Source organism: Mobula hypostoma, chromosome 11 (genome assembly GCF_963921235.1).
Source record: "Mobula hypostoma chromosome 11, sMobHyp1.1, whole genome shotgun sequence".
Classification (NCBI taxonomy): Eukaryota; Metazoa; Chordata; class Chondrichthyes; order Myliobatiformes; family Myliobatidae; genus Mobula; species Mobula hypostoma.
This window is the reverse complement of record NC_086107.1, coordinates 59,987,792-60,006,845: the sequence shown is the minus strand read 5'-3', so window position 1 is coordinate 60,006,845 and position 19,054 is coordinate 59,987,792. Positions and strand designations below refer to the sequence as shown.

At 41.2% G+C, this 19,054-nt stretch overlaps 1 long non-coding RNA gene across 1 annotated transcript in view; it reads left to right on the top strand.

Annotated features, from left to right (window-relative positions):
* LOC134354302 (uncharacterized) overlaps nucleotides 1–18,837 on the top strand; it is a 37,231-nt gene extending 18,394 nt beyond the window's left edge. Inside the window, exon 3 of the long non-coding RNA XR_010019766.1 lies at nucleotides 18,756–18,837. This is a non-coding gene — a long non-coding RNA (uncharacterized LOC134354302). The remainder of the gene's footprint in view (nucleotides 1–18,755) is intronic.
* The last annotated feature ends 217 nt before the right edge of the window (nucleotides 18,838–19,054 follow it).

Sequence of the window (19,054 nt, the reverse complement as noted above, 5' to 3'; positions counted from 1 at the left end):
AGCAAGTAGGTACCCGTCAAGCAGGCTGCTATGTCCCACATTGCGTCGTGTTTCCTGAGTGTTGTTGAAGCTGCACTCATCCAGTCAAGTGGGGAATATTCCATCACACACCCGACTTGACTTGATGGTGCACATATTTGGGGAGGTAGAAGATGATTTATCTGCCACTAGATTCCTTCCCTCTGGCCTGAGTTTGTGGCCACATTGTGCATATGATTACTCTGGTTAAGTTTCTGGTCAAGGGAAACCCTCAGGATATTGACAGAGATGGATTTGGTGATGCCAATGACTGCCAGGGGATGATGCTGGATTTTTCTCATTGGATAGACATTGACTAGCACTTGGTGAATGTTACTTCCTACCTATCATCTTAGACCTGGATAATGACCAGGATATGGCCTTGACAGTAAGGCAGCATTTAACTGAGTATGCTATCACAGAACCCTGGCTAAACTGGAGTCAAAAGGAATCATAGAGAAAACCTTCTGTTGGTTGGAATCATACCTGGCACAAAGGAAGATGGTTGTGTTGGTTGGAGGACATCTTTGCAGGAGTTCCTCAAGGTAGTGCTGTGGGCCCAGACATCTTCAACAGTTTCCTTCAGTTGTCAGGAATGTTCACTGATAATGCACCATTCATGATTCCTCCAAAAATGAGGCAGTCTCCATATCCAAATGAGCAAGTCCTCCTCACAATTTCACCCAGTTGTAGCATCATGGGCAGACTTGAAAATATTACATTTGGTTTCCTTTTCCAAATCATTGATAGAAGTTATGGAACAGCTGAGGCCTAAACACTAATCCTTGCTGTTTCTCACTAATCGCCTCATGCCTTCCTGAAACAGACTCACCTGCAACTCCCCTCTGTCAACCAACTTTCAATCTATGCCAGTGTATTACCCCAATACCATATGCTTTAATTTTTCATAAGTCTTTGTCAAAGGCTTTCTGAAAATCAAAGTACAACATTACCACTGGTTCTTCCTTTATCTATACCACTTGCTATATCTTAATAAAACAGTATGTTTGTCAAGCACATCCATCCTGACTTTGATTCTTTTAATACATTCCAAGTGTCTGTTATTCCCAACCTTAATAATAGTCCCTAGTATTTTCCCCACTACTGATGTTGGGCTGACCCTGTCTGTATTTGCCTGTATTTGCCTTAGTCCTCTTAGGCTGAGTGAGACTAGAACTAGAGGGTGAAAAGTGAAATGTTTAAGGGGAATTGGGGGTGGGGGGTACCTTCTTCACTCAAAGGGTGGTGTGAGTGTGGAACAAGCTGCCAATGGAAGTAGTAGAGATGGACAATTGTAACATTTGGAGAAGTTTGGATAACTACATGGATGAGAGAGGTATGGTGGGCTCTGGTCTATGTGCAGGCAAATAGGACTAGGCAAAAGACCATTCTGGAACAGACTAGATGGGCCGAAGGACTTGTTTCTGTGCTGTGGTGCTCTATGAATCTGTGTGTTTGTAGGTCATGTCTGCAGTGGTAGAACAGCTGACAGTGTAAGCAATCTGTAAAGTGTGGCTATGAGGGCATGATGGAGCACAATAATTTTTGTTCACTCTATCTTTTCAACCACATTTTAGTGCTACCAGACTAAAAGACCTCTTTTTATTAAGTCTGATGATGGGCCTCTCATCTGAAACACTATTTCTTGTTCTATGGATGCTGCCTGTGCTGGTTATTTTTTTAAAGTATTTTCTAGTTTCGGTTTTTTTTGTTCTTATTCTACATACTCAAGTCTAATCTTCCAGGCAAACCCACCATATTTCCATTAGTAACTCATTACACACAGAATATCTTAATGTGCTTATAACTGCCCTCGATATCCTATCATGGATGTCTCTTTTGTTCTACACACCTCTTCCCCATCTCCCCTCCTACTGAAAACCCCACTTGCATCTCTCTTCCAGTTCTAGGACAGGTCCTGGTCCTGAAACATTGCATGTTTCTTTTTCCATCAATGCTGCCCGAATTGCTGATCTTTTCCAGAATTTTTTGTTTTTGTTTTATATCATTAAATTTGTTTGATTGATGGTGATTACTTGCATTTGTTACATGCCTTGGGTGGCTGAAAGAGAAGGTACGGCTTCGTTGAACATTGTGTCGTACTCCCACTCAGAAGGCGGTGAATCTCTGGGATTCTCTAACCTGGCGGGTAGCGGAGGCTCGATCATTGCAGGGGAGGTACATACCACTTAGAAAGATTGGGGAATTGGGGGCAATGGATTTTGCATAAAAGAAGATATGAGAGCAGGGGCAGCTATGATCATAGTGAGTGATGCGGTAGACTTGAGGATCCAGGCAGTCATCTCTTTTTTCTAAATTCTTATGTCTGCTTGTCTATTTTCTGCGCATGTTTGTCCCCATCAATTGCACTCTACTTAAAAAGTAAACCTACTCTGTATAGTGTTACCCTTAGAAAATAAAGTAATTCTGGCAATGAATTATAGTTCTATGGCTTGGTGGGTTTGTAGAGTTCAAGAAACGCTCATTTGTTACTTGTGATTAAAAAGTGTGGGCTATATTTATTATAAGTTCTGGTGGCCTCTGCAGTCTTTCTGAACAGCATATTCTGCTATTGAATTAGGCTATGAGAAAATCTAAAAGTTATACTTTGTAGTTTTTTAAGAATTTCCATGATTTACTTGCTAGTTGTGTGAACCAACGTAATCACATTTAAGTCCATGCCAGATAATACATCTCCATTGTGTAAATATTATATATCTGTTGATCTAAAGTATTGCTTCAGTTCACACTGTAGTAGTTAAATTCAATGGGGCCTGTTTCGGGTAGCAATTATTCTGGTACGTTCTCAGTTCTTGTTCATTTGGCTACTTCACACAAAGCAAAGCATTGTTTGAGGCCTGAAACACTCTATTTGCAAATCTGGTTTGGAAATGTGACCATTGACGGCCAGTTTTGCAGGTAGGATACAACTTGGAAGTGTTTGTATTTTCTTTCTAGGTGCCTTAGGAAGCTACATGTTGCCTTAAAGGAAGAGCACAAGTAGCCTCAGTGAAATCCCCTATGCTCATCACATGTCATGCCTTTCTTTCACGCAAGTTTCCATTCAGCAAATCAGGGTTATATTTCCTTTGACTAAGCAGTACAAAAAAAAGTCATTTGACCAGTGAGAGGTCCTACTAAAACCGAAAAAAAATACAAACTAAGCATTCTTCTTCTGACACAATCTCTTGGCATTGAGGATTATCTGCTTCCATTCCAATACTATGGGTCCTCAGGTGGTTCATTAGCCCCAGACTAATATTCGATCTTTAGACCCTGTCATAGATAGGACAGGATGCTATTCAGGCAAGTAGCTTGGGAGATGCTGCACTCCTACATTTTACATGGAGTTTCTTTGTGCCTCTGGACATTTTCATCAGCATGTAGAATACTTCTTTTCCACTTTGAGCAGCCATGGGCCAGGGGATTCTCAGGAGTTCATACATTTTCAATGAGGCTTTTAGAACATCTTTGTATTGCTTCCTCTATCCGTGCTTCCATGGAGCTTGGAGTTGGGTGGTTTGGGAGTCTTGTGTCAGGTATTTGACTGACGTGACCTGCTGACTGGAGCCAACTCAATAGACTGGGAGAGGATGCTAATAGTGGTTTGCTGCTCCTGCCAGTGGACTTGGAAGATACCATTGGCATTTCCTCTTCAAGACTTTGAGGTGAACTACAGAAGGTTGTTCATGTCTCATAAGCAAACAGTGTGGCAGAGATCAGCACTGCCTCATAGTCAATGAAGGGGTTTTAGTTCTTGACCCTCACAATGCTCTTTCACCAATGGCCAAAAACAAAGAAGATATTTCCTATTGTTGAGTGGTGGTTTTGTAGCTGTGGAAATGATCCACATTTGCCGGGGTCTCGTTGGGAACTTCATTGTCTGAGGCTGCTGTAGTGTAGTGATCTCAGGATAGTAGACAAGATTTATTTTATGGAAGAGTGAGGTCTATTCCTTTATATTCCTTTGAGTCAATAGTGTCTTGGAACTCAGCCTCTGAATGTGTCTATTTGTAAGTGTCATCTGTGTACTGGATACTGCAGCTCCATGATAAAAGTTGGAATGACCTTTGTTCTGGAATGAAGGTGATGTGGGATGAATGTGGGTTCAGATTCTATAACACTAATCATTACTTCTCATTGCTGTGTCTAACTTCTGGAACTGCGATGAGCTTTACTGCACAGACAATAGAAAGTTACAAAGTGTACTCAACACTATTTCTCAAGGCAATTAAGGGATAGGCAGTAAATTCCAGTCAAGGCACTGAAACCTTCTTCCTGAGAGTGAAATGAATAATAAAAATGATTGTTAACGCAACACACATGTATCATGCTAGACAAAACTTTCAGAATTTGCCAGTAAGCAATTTAATCACCAAGTATGTCTAGGCTTGGGAACACTTCATCTGATTCTAATAAGCACCATCATATTTTGGAGCAGTTTCAACTAAATACAAACTTCCTAACCTCCTTTCCCCATCACCACAACCTTATAACCTCTTGGGACAGAACTGAGCAACCCCATGTTCAGTTAAGGTAAAATAAAAGTACTTAGAAATAATCCTTTCTAATCCTTACAAGTATTTAAAATCATTCCAGGAAAACATTTGGCCCAAGTATAATTTGTAAAGAAAATTGAAAAACTGCAGATGCTGGAAACCTGAAATAAAAACCGAAAACGCAGGAAACACTCAGCAGGAAACAATATCTGTGGCAAGAGAAACATTTAACATTTTTGGCCATTAACACTTCATCAGAACTGGGAAAGAGAGAAAGTAAGTTTGTTTTCATTGGTAGAGCCAATGGAGGAGGGATGGGTAGAACAAAGGAAATATCACTGATAGGGTGAGACCAAATACATGCATGTAGCAGTTATGAAACAGTTAGTATCAGATTCTGCTGCTTTGTCTGTGTAATGTTTTGCTAATTGTAGGGCTGTGCAACACGCCCAGGAAGCCATATGACAAGACAAATAGGGAAAGAAAATCTGAGTCGAAATGGTGGCAGGCAGAAAGAAAGAGTGAGTTATTTGAAGTTACGAAATTGAGTATTGTCAGAAAGGCTGCTACATGCCTTTCAGGTGGATGAGGTGGTGTCCACCACTGTTACATTGTGCTTCAATACAATAACAGAGCAGGAGACCACAGCAGGAAAGTCAGAGTGGGATGGTGAGTTTAAGTGATATGCTCAGGGTCACCCTTGTGGATTGAGTATAAGTGCTCTGCAAAACAATCATCCAACCTGTGATTTTTCTCTCTAATATAGAGGAAGCCAGTGTCCCTTGCATTTGCGGGATGTGCAGCATCCCTTCCCACAATCCAGGGACCTAAATTGACTTTCAAGTGAAGTAGCATCCTAATCTGTTTCTGAGCATCCTGAGTTCACAGTGTGATCTCATTTTATCCTTTGTGAGTTAAATCGCAGACACTTGAAATGAACCTGGGACCAAAAGCATCGTCACCATGTCATTGATTTTCATTCACAAATGGTTTTTTTCATAGAGATTGAACTGCATTGCACACAAAAAGGTGGCATTGTGCATTCTGATTTCTTGCCAGTTAACCCTTATATGCTGTGCTGTACTGTCTGTCTCAGTCATGAACTCAGCCACCCCCCCCCCCCAGTTGAAAGGGTGAAGATACCAGCACCAGTGACAAGATTGCTGCTGGCTGGAAAAAGAATTTCCTGCATTTTCACTCTTTAATTTCAGATTTCCAGCAGTTGTTTTTGATTTTCACACATTTAATCTGTTCTTATTCTTGTTTAATTAAAAATCTTGTCTTTGGGTTCTTTCCATTCTGATAAAATATGAATAGGTGAGCTTTTTAAGCCTTTCATTATTGATTATTGATTGATGAGTGATCAAGTTGTACAGTGCAGACAGAAAGGCTATAGCCCACTAAATCCACATCGCCCATTAAGTATACTTCCACATTTATCTGCACTTGGTCCACAGCCTTCTCTGTGTTGAAGTTCAAGCATTCATCAAGGTATTTCTTGTTTTGAGAGTATCTACTCCAACCATCCCCTTGAACAGTGTGTTCCAGATTCAAACCGCACTCTAGGTCAGCGGTCCCCAACCACCGGGCCGCAAAGCATGTGCTACCGGGCCGTGAGGAAACGATATGACTTGGCGATGTAAGTCAGCTGCGCCTTTCCTCATTCTCTGTCACGGCCACAGTTGAGCTTGAACGCACACGAGGTCATTACGCATGCGTCATCCATGTCAGCGCGGGAAGAAGATCAACTCCTCGAGCTTGCAATTGACGGCGGGCTGAAAAATATGTTTGACATAACATCTCTGCCGGCAGTCTGGATCAAAGTCAAGGCTAAATATCCTGAGATAGCCACGAAAGCACCGAAAACGTTGCTTCCATTTCCAACATATCTCTGCAATGAATGCAACGAAAACTAAATTACGGAATAGACTGGACATAAGGAACCCCCTTCGAGTATCGCTGTCTCCCATCAACCGTCGATAGGACTGTCTTGTTGCAGGGAAACAAGCCCAGGGCTCCCACTGATTCAGCAATATTGGTGTGTAGCAATGATTTTATATGTTCATACGGGGAAAATATGTGCTGTGTGTTAATATCCAAACGTTACTTAGAATATTATGATTCTATTGACTTATAAGTGACTTGTAATTGACTTATCACTATATTCCTGCGAGGAAAACATGCACTGTGTGTTTAATATTAAATTTGTTTGATAAACCCTTTCAGAAACGAAATTGAGTGTATTAGCCACTTATCACCTATATTCCGGTCGTGATTAACAACCCCCCGCCCCCCCCCCACTGCCGAACAGAATTACCAAAACGATTTGTAGAAAAAATTTGGCACGTACACGCATGCGCACTGGTGCCCGTGCCCGTGCAAGACCTCATGGTCATGGTAGTCCTGGGACAAACTCAACATATTTGACTGCTACTCTTGTCCGTTGGCAACCCTACCCCCTGTCCCCCCCCACCCCCGGTTGGCCGGTCCGCAAGAATATTGTCAGTAATAAACCATTCCGCGGTGCAAAAGAGGTTGGGGACCCCTGCTCTAAGTGAAAGATGACCCCCTCTGAACCCTTTACCCAAGACCTATGCTTCTCGCATTATACATGTTTCCTACTATCTACCCAATCTATACCCATCATTATTTTGTGTAATCCTCTCCTTTCCAAGGAAGACAAGTACAGCTTATCTAAACTCTCCCGATAATTGAAATCCCTCATTCTGGGCAACTTCCAGGTAAATCCCATTTGCATTTTCTCCTGTCCAGTCGCTTCGTTTTGATGACCTTGTCAGATTGTTACGAGTCTGTGCTGCTCTGAAGTAAACAGATGAAGCCAAACTCGGATGCTAAGTTGCTTCATAACTATAACAGTCGATAGGGTAACAAGGCTGAGATTGTATCTTGTAGTCAAGCTAATACTCGTCAGATGCTTGAACTGGAAGTCACGTTTTTATAAATTATAGTCATCAACAAAGTCCATGATTAATTACAGCTTCCAAACTGGCCATTTTTCTCCTCTTATTATGAAGCAGGACTAGAAAATTTGGTTATCCTTCCTAGAAAGAAGATGATTGATAGTGATGAATGATTCCAACAGTCCACTTATGGAAGGGATTGTTAAGGAGATCTTTGCTCAGTTCAGTTTTATGTTGTTTCTAGTCATTTGTATATAATAACAGCTGGTGAGCTCCGTGAAGTAAACTATGTGAAGTTAAATGAGTTTATATTTTATGCTCACACAGCTTTAACACTGGAGACTGTATATGGGGACAGCAAGAGCACGCTGACCTTGTGGACGTCTCTAGCCCATGATAACTTTCTGCTGGTTTGCGTGATTTATTATTGGAGGGACAAATGTATGGGAACTAGGATAATGAAAAGAAAATGCCAAGAGCTGAGGAAACAGCATTTCCAATATTTCTAGCTGTATGTTCTGTATATTTCTAGCTTCTTAGTTTTTCGGCAGCCTGACTTCCATGTTCAATTCTTGCTGCTGCCTGTATGCATGCCCCATGACCACGTGGATTTCCTCAGGGTGCTCTAGTTTCCCCCCATAGTCCAAAAGTATACAGGTTGGTAGGTTAATTATACGGTCATTAGGCTAGGTTTGAATCGGGGGATTGCTGGGCAGCATGGCTTAAAGGGCTGGAAGGGCCTATTTTGTGGTGTATGTCAATAAATAAATAAATATTTCATAGGCTACCTCTTACATTGGAATATGATTTATCTCAATAGTGAGCTGATCTTAGTATGAGATGACCACGACTTCGTTTCACAAACACGAGAAAATCTGCAGATGTTTCTTTTCTTTGTTCTCTTCCTTCACTTTCTCTCACTCCTTTACAATAGAGTGAGGTAGTTAAGGGACTGAGTTAGTTACTATTATATTTTATTAATATGAACACCTAATAAAATGGCTATAATTACAAGATTCATGCCTCATTCTGGACTTCAGAAGAACCTCTAGGTCACAACATCCCCGAATCCAATAATAGCCAATTAACTTACCAGCCTATACGTCTTTGGGATGGGGAAAGGAAACTCATGGAGAACATGCAGACTCCACTCAGACAGCACTGGAAATCAGAACTCAACTAGGGTCTCTGATGCTGTGAAACAGTCATACTACGAACAGGCCACTCGATATATTGAGAAAAGTACTCGCTTTACATATAGCATGAAATCAGAAGGCACAAGGAATGTGTGGATTGAAAAATATCGTTGTGGTGTAGCAAGTAAAATGACAATAGTGAAAACAAATTATTTTCAAACAAAGTTGACCTACTTCCAATTTGTATCTCCCTTTGAATTTGTGACTCTAAAATTAGTTGGCAGTCAATTTAACCAGTGGTAGATTAAGTCTTAGACATGGTATGTCACCAAAGACACTCACAAATTTGTACAGATGTACTGTGGAGAGCATTCTAACTGGCTGGATCACCGCCTGGTACAGGGGAGGGGGCTTATGCACAGTATTGAAATAAGCTGCTGAGAGTTGTAAACTTAGTAAGCTCCAACATGGGCACTAGCCTCCATAATATCCAGGCCATCCTCAAGGAGTGATGGCTCAAAAAAGCAGTATCCACCGTGAAGGACTCCCATCACCCAGGACATGCTCTCTTCTCATTGCTACCATTTTTGCATTACTTATGTAATTTAATTATTTATTAAATGAAGGTTTAAGTTATCTTGGAAAATTCAATGCCCATGCCATTGGGTTGTAGACGACCCAAGAGGAACATAAAAATGCAAACACGAGGAAATCTGCAGATGCTGGAATTTCAAGCAACACACACAAAAGTTGCTGGTGAACGCAGCAGGCCAGGCAGCTTCTCTAGGAAGAGGAACAGTCGACGTTTTGGGCCGAGACCCTTCGACAGGACTAACGCCCTGACGAAGGGTCTTGGCCCGAAACGTTGACTGTACCTCTTCCTAGGGATGCTGCCTGGCCTGCTGCGTTCACCAGCAACTTTTATGTGTGTTGCTCCAAGAGGAACATGAAGTGTTGTTCCTCCAGTTTGCATAGTGGCTCAACATAAGTTACCTGAACAAAATCACAATGAAGGCAGTGCCAAGTGTTGTGGTATAGTTTTATATTTTTAGCATCCGCAGTCTTGCTGCAACTGAAGTTGGCTTGTACTTTTTGTGATTCTGTGATTTTCCCCTTTATTGATGTACTGTAGGGACCGAACAGACTGTCACATCAACCTTAGGGGAGGTTTGTCAGGAACTGCAGAAGTGACTGGTGCCCTCTCAGTCAGAACAGCCAGTCAGGAAACACCAGCTCCTGATAACTCAGGTGTGCTCATGTGAAGCATAGGCATTTAGTAAGTTACTAAAGAATATTCCAGGATAAGCCTATCACAGCTAACTTGCTGAAGTCATGCTGCTATAGTTATCACTGAGAATAGAAATCTTCACCAGCAATATCTGCCAGTGTGAGGTTTGTTACCTTCCCCTGAGAATGTTGGAGTAGCTCTGTGGGGAGAAAGAGCCAGTGTGTCTCTCAGGCAACCTGATCTCCTTGTTGTCGGTCTGTTGCCCACCTTTCGCTGAAAGCATGCCACTTCTTGAAAGCTTCTTAAGGATGTGTTCACTTATTGGACTTTAGGTATAATAGGGAAAACCACCTTTTAACTGCCTTTAAGAAGGTGGTGATGAATCACCTTCTCAAACCATTACAGACTTTCTGGTGAAGTATTTTCGCAGTGCTGTTGGATTGGGAGGTTCCAGGAGTTAGACCAAGTAATAATGAAGGAACAACAAGACTTTTCCGGGTCAGGATTGCGCATGGCTTGGAGGTGCGCTGCTTTCCACATTGACAGCAGATGTTGTGGGATTGAGGGATGCTGCTGAGATAGCCTAGCTGAGTATGACTACATGATGCACACTGCAACCACGGCGTGCTTGTGGGTTTGGGAGGGGAATGAATATTTAGAATGGTAGATGAGATCTTCTGACGAGTTGGAAATGGAATTGACCCTTGTGCCATCATCAGCATCTCCATCTTTATGATGCATGGCGTTTGGGCTTGGGACTGCCCTGTGAAACTCCCCCAGTAATGTCCTGTAACTGGGTTGGTCTCCTATTGTCCATATAATGAGTTTAGGATGAATAACAATAATAAATATCCACAGTTGTTATTGAGATTTATGAATGGCCAAGTGCTGGCAGAAGCTAAATGAAATGACTTTGAAAGGTCCTAATGCAAATTCTTTAAAAGTTATTCAATCCACGAGCTGTCTAAGTCCTACCCTTAGCCCTGTGCCACAGGAGTAGAAGGAGCTCCACATCGAACATGCCTTCGGAACTAAGGCCGTTTTTCATTTAACTTGTTATTTATACTCCGTTCAGTTTTGTGTGGGTGCATCAAACATCCATCAGTGAGCCCCATTCTGGTTATGTAGTGTGAGTGTAGCTAATTGATAGCTGGTGAAGCAGGTCGCTATCACTTTTAGGTGCCTCGCCTTCGGATCTGAAACTGGGGCTGCTCCATCTCCTGACCTTTCAGGTGAGTAACTGCAGAGTTTGTTGACCCAGTAAAAACAGGATTAAATGTAGTGTGTGGGAGTTGGGGTGAGGATGATGCCAAGAAGACATAGATCAGAAGAATGACTCAGATCTGCCTGTATTTATTGACTAATACAGTTAACAATAATAAACTAACAGATATGAGTCAGAGACAATGTGGGAACCACGCAAACAAAAATGGAAGAGAGTTTCAGAAAGACAGGTTTAGTTTTCTCTTTAAGGGCGTTTACTCTTGCCAGCTAAGTGGGATAGCCATCTCTCCATAATAATTATTTCATTGTGTAACAATTCATTATTGAACAAATGCATTTTTAGCTAAGATATTAGCAGGAAAAAATACAAGACCAAGTTATACAGTTTAAAAAAAAGAATCCCACTGGCAGGGTCACTAACTGTGGCTGAAGCAGGCCTGTTTTATCAAACAGCTCTAGTATTTTTATAACTATTAGTTTTGTGAAACAAAATAAAAAGGCAAACAAGCAAAATTTTTCTGCCCCAACCATGTTTTACAGAGATGTCCTGGAGATGAGATTAGATTCAACTTTATTGTCATTGTGCCGAGTACAGATACCAAGCCAATGGAATGCATTTAGCATCTAACCAGAAATGCAAAGAATAGTGTTATTTACAAAATAACTGAATAAAAAGTAAGTGCTACAGCACACAAATATAAAAGTACTGAGACAGTACAATACGGGTGCAATACTGCTTAGCGCTGTGATGTGAGGTTCAACAGGGTCACAGCCTCAGGGAAGAAGCTCTTCCTGTGCCTGCTGGTGCGGGAGCGGAGGCTCCTGTAGCGCCTACTGGATGGGAGGAGAGTAAAAAGTCCATGGTTAGGGTGAGATGCATCCTTGATAATGCTTTTCACCCTACCCAGGCAGTGTTTATGGTAGATGTTCTCAATGGTGGGCAATTGGGTGCCGATAATCCGCTGGGCAGTTTTCATCACATGCTGGAGTGCTTTGCGGTCTGATACGGGACAATTGCCATACCACACTGAGATGCAGTTGGTGAGTATGCTCTGAGTGGTACAGTGGTGAAAGTCCGACAGTATCCTGGGACAGAGGTGAGCTTTCTTGATGCTCCATAGGAAATAAAGGCGCTATTGCGCCTTTTTGATCAGGATGGAGGAGTTCAGGGACCAGGTGAGATCCTCGGAAATGTAGACACCAGGGAAATAAAGCTTGATACACACTCCACTATAGCTCCGTTGATGTAGATGGGGACGTGAGTGCGGCTCCTAGCATGCCTGAAGTCCACAATGATCTCCTTGGTTTTCTGGGTGTTACGGGCCAGGTTGTTGTTGGCACACCACGCGGCCAGGTGCTGGACCTCGTCCCTGTAGACCTTCTCATCATCCCAATAAGTTGGTAATACAGCTTTGCAAGCTTAACATTACGGCAAGCAGATCTCAAGCTTGTCCTGTCTTAGTGAAGGGAGCATGCTGTGGCAGCAATTCACTCCATTCTGTTCGGAAGAAGATAACACCGGTGAACAATGCAGCCAAAGGTGATATCTTCCTGTTGGTTCATGAAACTACTTCTTTCACTCCTTTTACATCTTCTTTTCTTTCAAATGTGGTCCTTCCACTGTTGGGGCCCGTGATCTACATTTTGGTGGTGGTGCTTTCAGACCGATTGAGCGATCCGGCAATTTGCTATCTCTGAGGGTGTTCTGAGAGGCTTTGAGTAAAGTGTGGCGGCCTCGAGGCTAAGAAGCCTGGAGCCTGGGGTGTGGGCCTATGATTGACTCCATTTCTTGCTGATTAAAGTGCTGAGGAAGATTGAAATCATCGAGGCGAATGCAGAAGGCGAGCGGGTGTTCTTCGCCGTCTACCAGCCTCTTGCTCATTGCTGCAACTCACAACAGTCCGCGTCTGTGTATCACCAGCAGGATGAAATACCAGCATGAGGACACAGACATTCATTGGGAATTTACTCTCGCAGGTGAATGGCACTATTACCTGGTTCAGTGAACAGCAAATTCTAAGGGCAATGTTGAACAGCTGATATGGCAGTGAAATGGTGGGTGTAAAACACAAGAGTTTATGACGGTTTTCTGTTCAAAGCCTGCCAGATTATCCTGTTGCATCAGACTTATTTCCGCATTGGCAAAGGCAGGGCAAAGTATTATCCCCAGCATTTTCTTAGCTCTATACTGGGTTGTCTCCACATGTTTCAGCTGTCCTGCAAGTTTACAATGGAACTTAATTTAATTTGTGTATATTTATTTTTGAACTGGCATTGCTTTGTCCGGATATACTTGCACAAGAGCAGAGTCACTTGGGTTAGGGCACAGCTGCATCTTCAATCTCATGGAAAATCCAGCACTTAACTTCTGAGTCAGATCAAATACAGTCTTAAGTCTGCTTCCTTCAACTTGTTTTGAATATCCAACTTAATTGCTTGAAAGGGGTCAAGTGATTAAATAGGGTATTCAAAACAAGTTGAGGGCAGAATATATGTGACTAGGCGATGAAAAAACTGAATCCACAAAGCGATAAAATAAATATTATTGCAGGAGTGAAGGTTTGCTGAGGCCTCCTGTCTTGACAAAACTTATCACCAGTGACCAGTGACAGTGACAGTCTTCCTTGCAATGATCAGTGATTATTGTTCTTCATGGATATGGTGATCTGTAACTATTGTTCTCCATGCAGTGAGTATTCAGTGTTTGATTGGTGTATGTACCGTAACATAAGATAATATCATTGATTATACTTCTAAAATTCAAAGTACATTTATTATCATAGTATGTATATGTTACACAACCTTGAGATTAGTCTCCTTACAGCCAGCCAGAAAACAAGGAAGCCCAAAAGAACCCAATTAAAAAACAAAGACTGACAAACACCCAATGTGCAGCGGGGAAAATAAAATTATTCAAACAATATTGGCAAGTAGATAGTGTCCTGAACTGAGGTCCACAAAGAGTGTCTGTGCACAGACCCTTAGTTAAGTGCAGAGCGGAGTAGCGAGCTGAGCTGGCCTGCCCCTCGCCTTGGGCCCTGACACCCTGATCTTTTCAAAATGGCCTGGTGGTCTACATATGGTAATTGGAGATGGTATTTCATGCATTGACCTGTGACATCTCCTTGCTGTGATTGGTGAGCATGTGGTGTTCATTGACAGTTGTCTAGATGGTGATTGGTGACTAACCTTCTCCAGACAATTATTAGTGACCATCTTCCATGGGGTAAGTGGTAATCAGTGACTTCCTCTTGACAGTGTTTGGTGACCATCCATTTTCCTAACGCGAGGAACTGATAGGGTAAAATAAACTCTCGTGGGATGACGTCAGCATTACCATGCTGATGCTGACCAGATCATTGATCTGTTGTGTGGAATTAATTTTTCTCTCTCCACTACCCCGGCCTGAGATGCTGGGCACTTCCTTTGGTTCTGCATTCAATGTTTTTACATTATGTTATGTTCTTTCTCTAATTGCCTCCATTTTGGTTCAAGAGTCTTATGGTTGCTATCCACTTCCTCCTGACTCTCATTGCAACTTTTATTTTTAACGTGTTTTCTCATTTTCCTGGTTCTGAAAGCAGCATCCATCATTGGGGAGCTCCATCACCCAGGACATGCTCTCCACTTGCTGCTGAGGTCAGGAAGAAGTTACAAGAGCCTCAGGACTTGCACCACAGATTCAGGAATTTACTACTCTTCAACCATCAGGGTCTTGAACCAAAGGGGACAACTTCACTCAACCTCACTTGCCTCATCATTGAAACAGTCCCACAACCAATGGACTCACTTTCAAGGACTCTTCATCTGCTGGTCTTGATATTTATTGCTTATTTATTTATATTATTGTTTCTTCTTTTTGCATTTGCAGAGTTTGTTGTGTTCTGCACTCTGGTTGAACACCCTAGTTGGGTGGTCTTTCATTGATTCTGTTATAGTTATTATTCTATAGATTTGTTGAGGGCGCCCACAGAAAATGAATCTCAGGGTTGTATTTGGTGACACATATGTACTTTAATAATAAATTTTACTTTGAACATTGAAGAAGTATTTTCAAACTGAAGTATTAACTCTGTTACTCTTTCCACAGATGTTGCCTGATCGATATGTTTGCATCACTTGCTCTTTTTACTTTCCCCTACATGTTTGCTGATTGCCCTTTTGTAATTGATCTCCATATATTATGATAGCTTTGCCATTACATCTTAAAGTTCATGTTTGCATAAGAAATTTTACATTAAAATAGCTGCATAATATAAGTGAAAACCGAAACGTTACATTCAAGCTGCCCACTATTGATGGACTGAATTGATATGTAAGAGAACAAAGATGTAATATTAAAGCAGAGGTTTAAGAGGGAGCTCAAGGTAAGCAGAAAAGTAGCCTGACACCGGGAGCATGTTCATCATGTTACTTAACTTCCAATGGACAAGTTTGTGCTTAGGAATGAAGTGAACTGTAAGACATGTTTTCCACAATTTAGTGAAGTAACAGTACCTAGTCACTGTATTATCGATGCATATAAAACTCCCTCCCAGTGGCACTATTGCTAGATCAAATGTCTTACTTTTTTCCTCTTATGATTACCTTTTATTCAGTGGTTTGAAAGTGCTCAGTGTTCTGTTTTAAGGATTTATAATGTTTGGCAAACTGTGTGTGTTTGTGTCAATTGGGAGTAAAGAGACTTTCATAGTCTGTGTTGTTATTTCAGGGAAAGATTAAATGCCAGTTCAAAAATAAATATACACAAATTAAATCGTTACGTTCCATTGTAAACATTTGCTGGCCTGGTGAAAATTCAGAATCCATTCAAATGTTGGCATCAATTCACATGACAATCTAAATGAATTCTTAAGGCGTTCTTGGTCAATTTCAGGTCACCATGGACTGAAAAAGCTCAAATCAATTGCTACCAGCAATAAGTGGAGAGGATTAATTTGTGCAATTATTGCAATTATGTGTTTCTTTTAACCTTTCATTCATTCAGTGCTTATATTAGCAGCATTGTACAATTGCTAATACTATTGGCTTTTGTTCTGAGGGGTGCTTATTCTTAATTATATTTTCATTTCAGAGGACTATGCAGCTGAGAGTGGCAAACATTTAAGATAGAGAAAAAGCACTTTATATAGTGCCTTTCACATTTATGGAAACATAAAAGCATTAAACAGCCAATGAATCACCTGAAACTAAGTTATAATTAGTGTTGCTCTGAAGGTACTCTGGCAGCCGATTTGTATACAGTACAGTCCCACATGCAGGAAACGAGATAAATTAGATGGAATTATGTAGACATAATGGCATAGAGACAAATCAATTCAGCCAACTGTTCTACGATGGTGTTTATACTCTAAATAAGCTTTCTCTGAACTTATTCTCTCTCACCCTACCAACATATTCTTCCATTCCTTTATCCCTCATTCCTTTCTCTGGCTTCTCTTTAACTGTATCTCTGCTGTTTTCTTTAACCAGTTCTTCTGGTAGCAAGTTGCTCATGCTAACTGTTCTTTGAGTAATATGTTTGTTCTGAATTTCTTTTGGAGTTGCTGGTGACTTTATTCTCATCAAATTCTCATCAATTATTCTCAGATTCTACCGTTCACCCACAAACTAGGGACAATTGACAGTGGCTAACCTACCTATCAATTCGCTCATTTTTGAGATGCAGACGGAAATCTGTGTGTATACAGAATATATGCAAACTCCACACTGATAGCACAGGAGTGATTAAGATAGTATATTCATTACAATAGAAATGGGTGTGAGGCAGTAGCTCTGTTGGTCGGAACTCTCTCATACTACCACCCGGCCTTCACTTTCCTAGAGAATGGTAATGCAGCCTGTTCAGTCTTTCCTATTAATTAAAACATTTTTGTTCTGGCATGATTCTTGTAAATCTTGCTTTGCACCTTTCTTTCTGGTTTTATACCATTTTTGTAAAATGTAGATTAGATTAGATTATGAAGACACTCAGTCCTCGTTTATTGTCATTTAGAAATGCATGCATTAAAAATGATACAATGTTCCTCCAGTATGATATCACAGAAACACAAGACAGACTGACTAAAACTGACAAAAACCACATAATTATAACATATAGTTACAACAGTGCAAAGTAATACCATAATTTGATAAGAGCAGACCATGGGCACGGTAAAAAAAAAGTCTCAAAGTCCCGATAGCCCCAACATCTCACGCAGACGGTAGAAGGGAGAAACTACCATGAACCTCCAGCGCCGCAAACTTGCCGATGCGGCATCCTGGAAGCACCCAACCACAGTCTGACTCTGAGTCCGTCTGAAAACTTCGAGCCTCCGACCAGCCCTCTGACACCGAGCACCATCTCTGCCGAGCGCTTCAACCCCGGCCTCGGCTGCCAAGCAACAGGCAAAGCCGAGGATTTGGGGCCTTCCCCTCCGGAGTTTTCGGATCACACAGCAGCGGCGGCAGCGAAACAGGCATTTCAGAAGTTTTACCAGATGTTCCTCCGTGCTCTCACATCTGCGTCCATCAAATCAGAATTGTGCACAGCCTCCTACTTGACAGATTACAGATATTCATCACCGGAGAGGCCGCACGCGCTGTGTCGCGCCGCCATCTTCTCCTCCCTCTCTCAATAGTTTTTCCTAACACTTTCTTTGACTTTGAATGCTATGCTACTTAGTTTTTTTAAATAAGCTTTTTAATCTGTTTTAATAGCTGCAGATGATTTGCCCTTATATTCTTTTGGTCTCATAAGTTTTATATTCCCCCTACTAAATGCATAGTTATTCAGACTGATATGCATTATTGCACAAGTTTATTCTATCTTTTGCAATCTTTATTCTGTATTTTTTGTTGCTATAATCTTCCTCATAATAAGGTATAAGAGTGGAAGTAGGCCATTTGGCCCATCGAGTCTGCTCTGCCATTTCATGTGGCTATCCCTCTCAGCCCAATCTCCTGCTTTCTCCGCGTATCCCTTCATGCCCTGACTAATCAAGAATCTATCAACCTCTGCCCTAAATATACCCAGTGACTTGGCCTCCATGGCCACTTGTGGCAACAAATTCCACACATTCTGTGGAATCTGTGGAAAAATCATTACCTTAGTATTTATCACAGGTTTGAAACTGTCTGAGATCCTCATACAACTTGTTTATGAATGACAGCAGTGGTGACAGTATTGTGAGACACTATATTTCATAATTTGCCAGCCTGGGTAACCTGTTTTAGTGGCTAATTATTAATTGATTGCATAAAATATTTTGGGGCCAACTGAATGGGCAGATGTTAGCTACCTTGCCCACTCATCAATGATTCAGTTCTAGATTAGTGTATGTCTATAATTCCTATCTTGCCACTTTATATTCTCATCAGAGTTGTTTGCAACACTCCCAATGATCTGGAGCTGGTAAGGTGCTCTGACTCACAATAAGCAGGGTATAATAAGCAAACAAAATAAATTTTGCTTGGAAAACAGCCTATTAAAAGCAAAGGAATCAAGAACATTATAAAACAGGGTAAATTCTCTTGAGAAAAATTGTAACAAGTAGAAACTAATTATTTGTAAATTATGTGCATTTAATTATTCTAACTTACTTACTGGAATGTAGTCACTAATGCCTGACTGACAAGCTAACTATTCAATTGTTTCCACTCTGACTGTCACTGTATGTAAACCGCACTGTCACTGTATGTAAACCTAAAATATCTGGAAGAGTACAGTAAATTAAATCTTCGATTTCAGATACTGAAGTCTTTCATCTTGAGGACATACTAGGGTAGAAGTGACAGGAAATCGAGGAAGAGCAGATTGTTTGAAGAACACGTTGGAAGCAACCTGTAAAACAATGGCAATTTAAGAGAAGGATGTATTCATCCTGTAGTAAGATAAGTCTGAATTTAAAAGAATATCAGTTGATGATTTTCTTACTTTTGTGTACAAAGGACAAAATAATCCTTGTTTGGAAATAAAAGAGAACTTTATTTAAAATTATGGTGTTGTTACCATCTTTAAAAATTCATCTTACCCCTTCATGTTGTCAT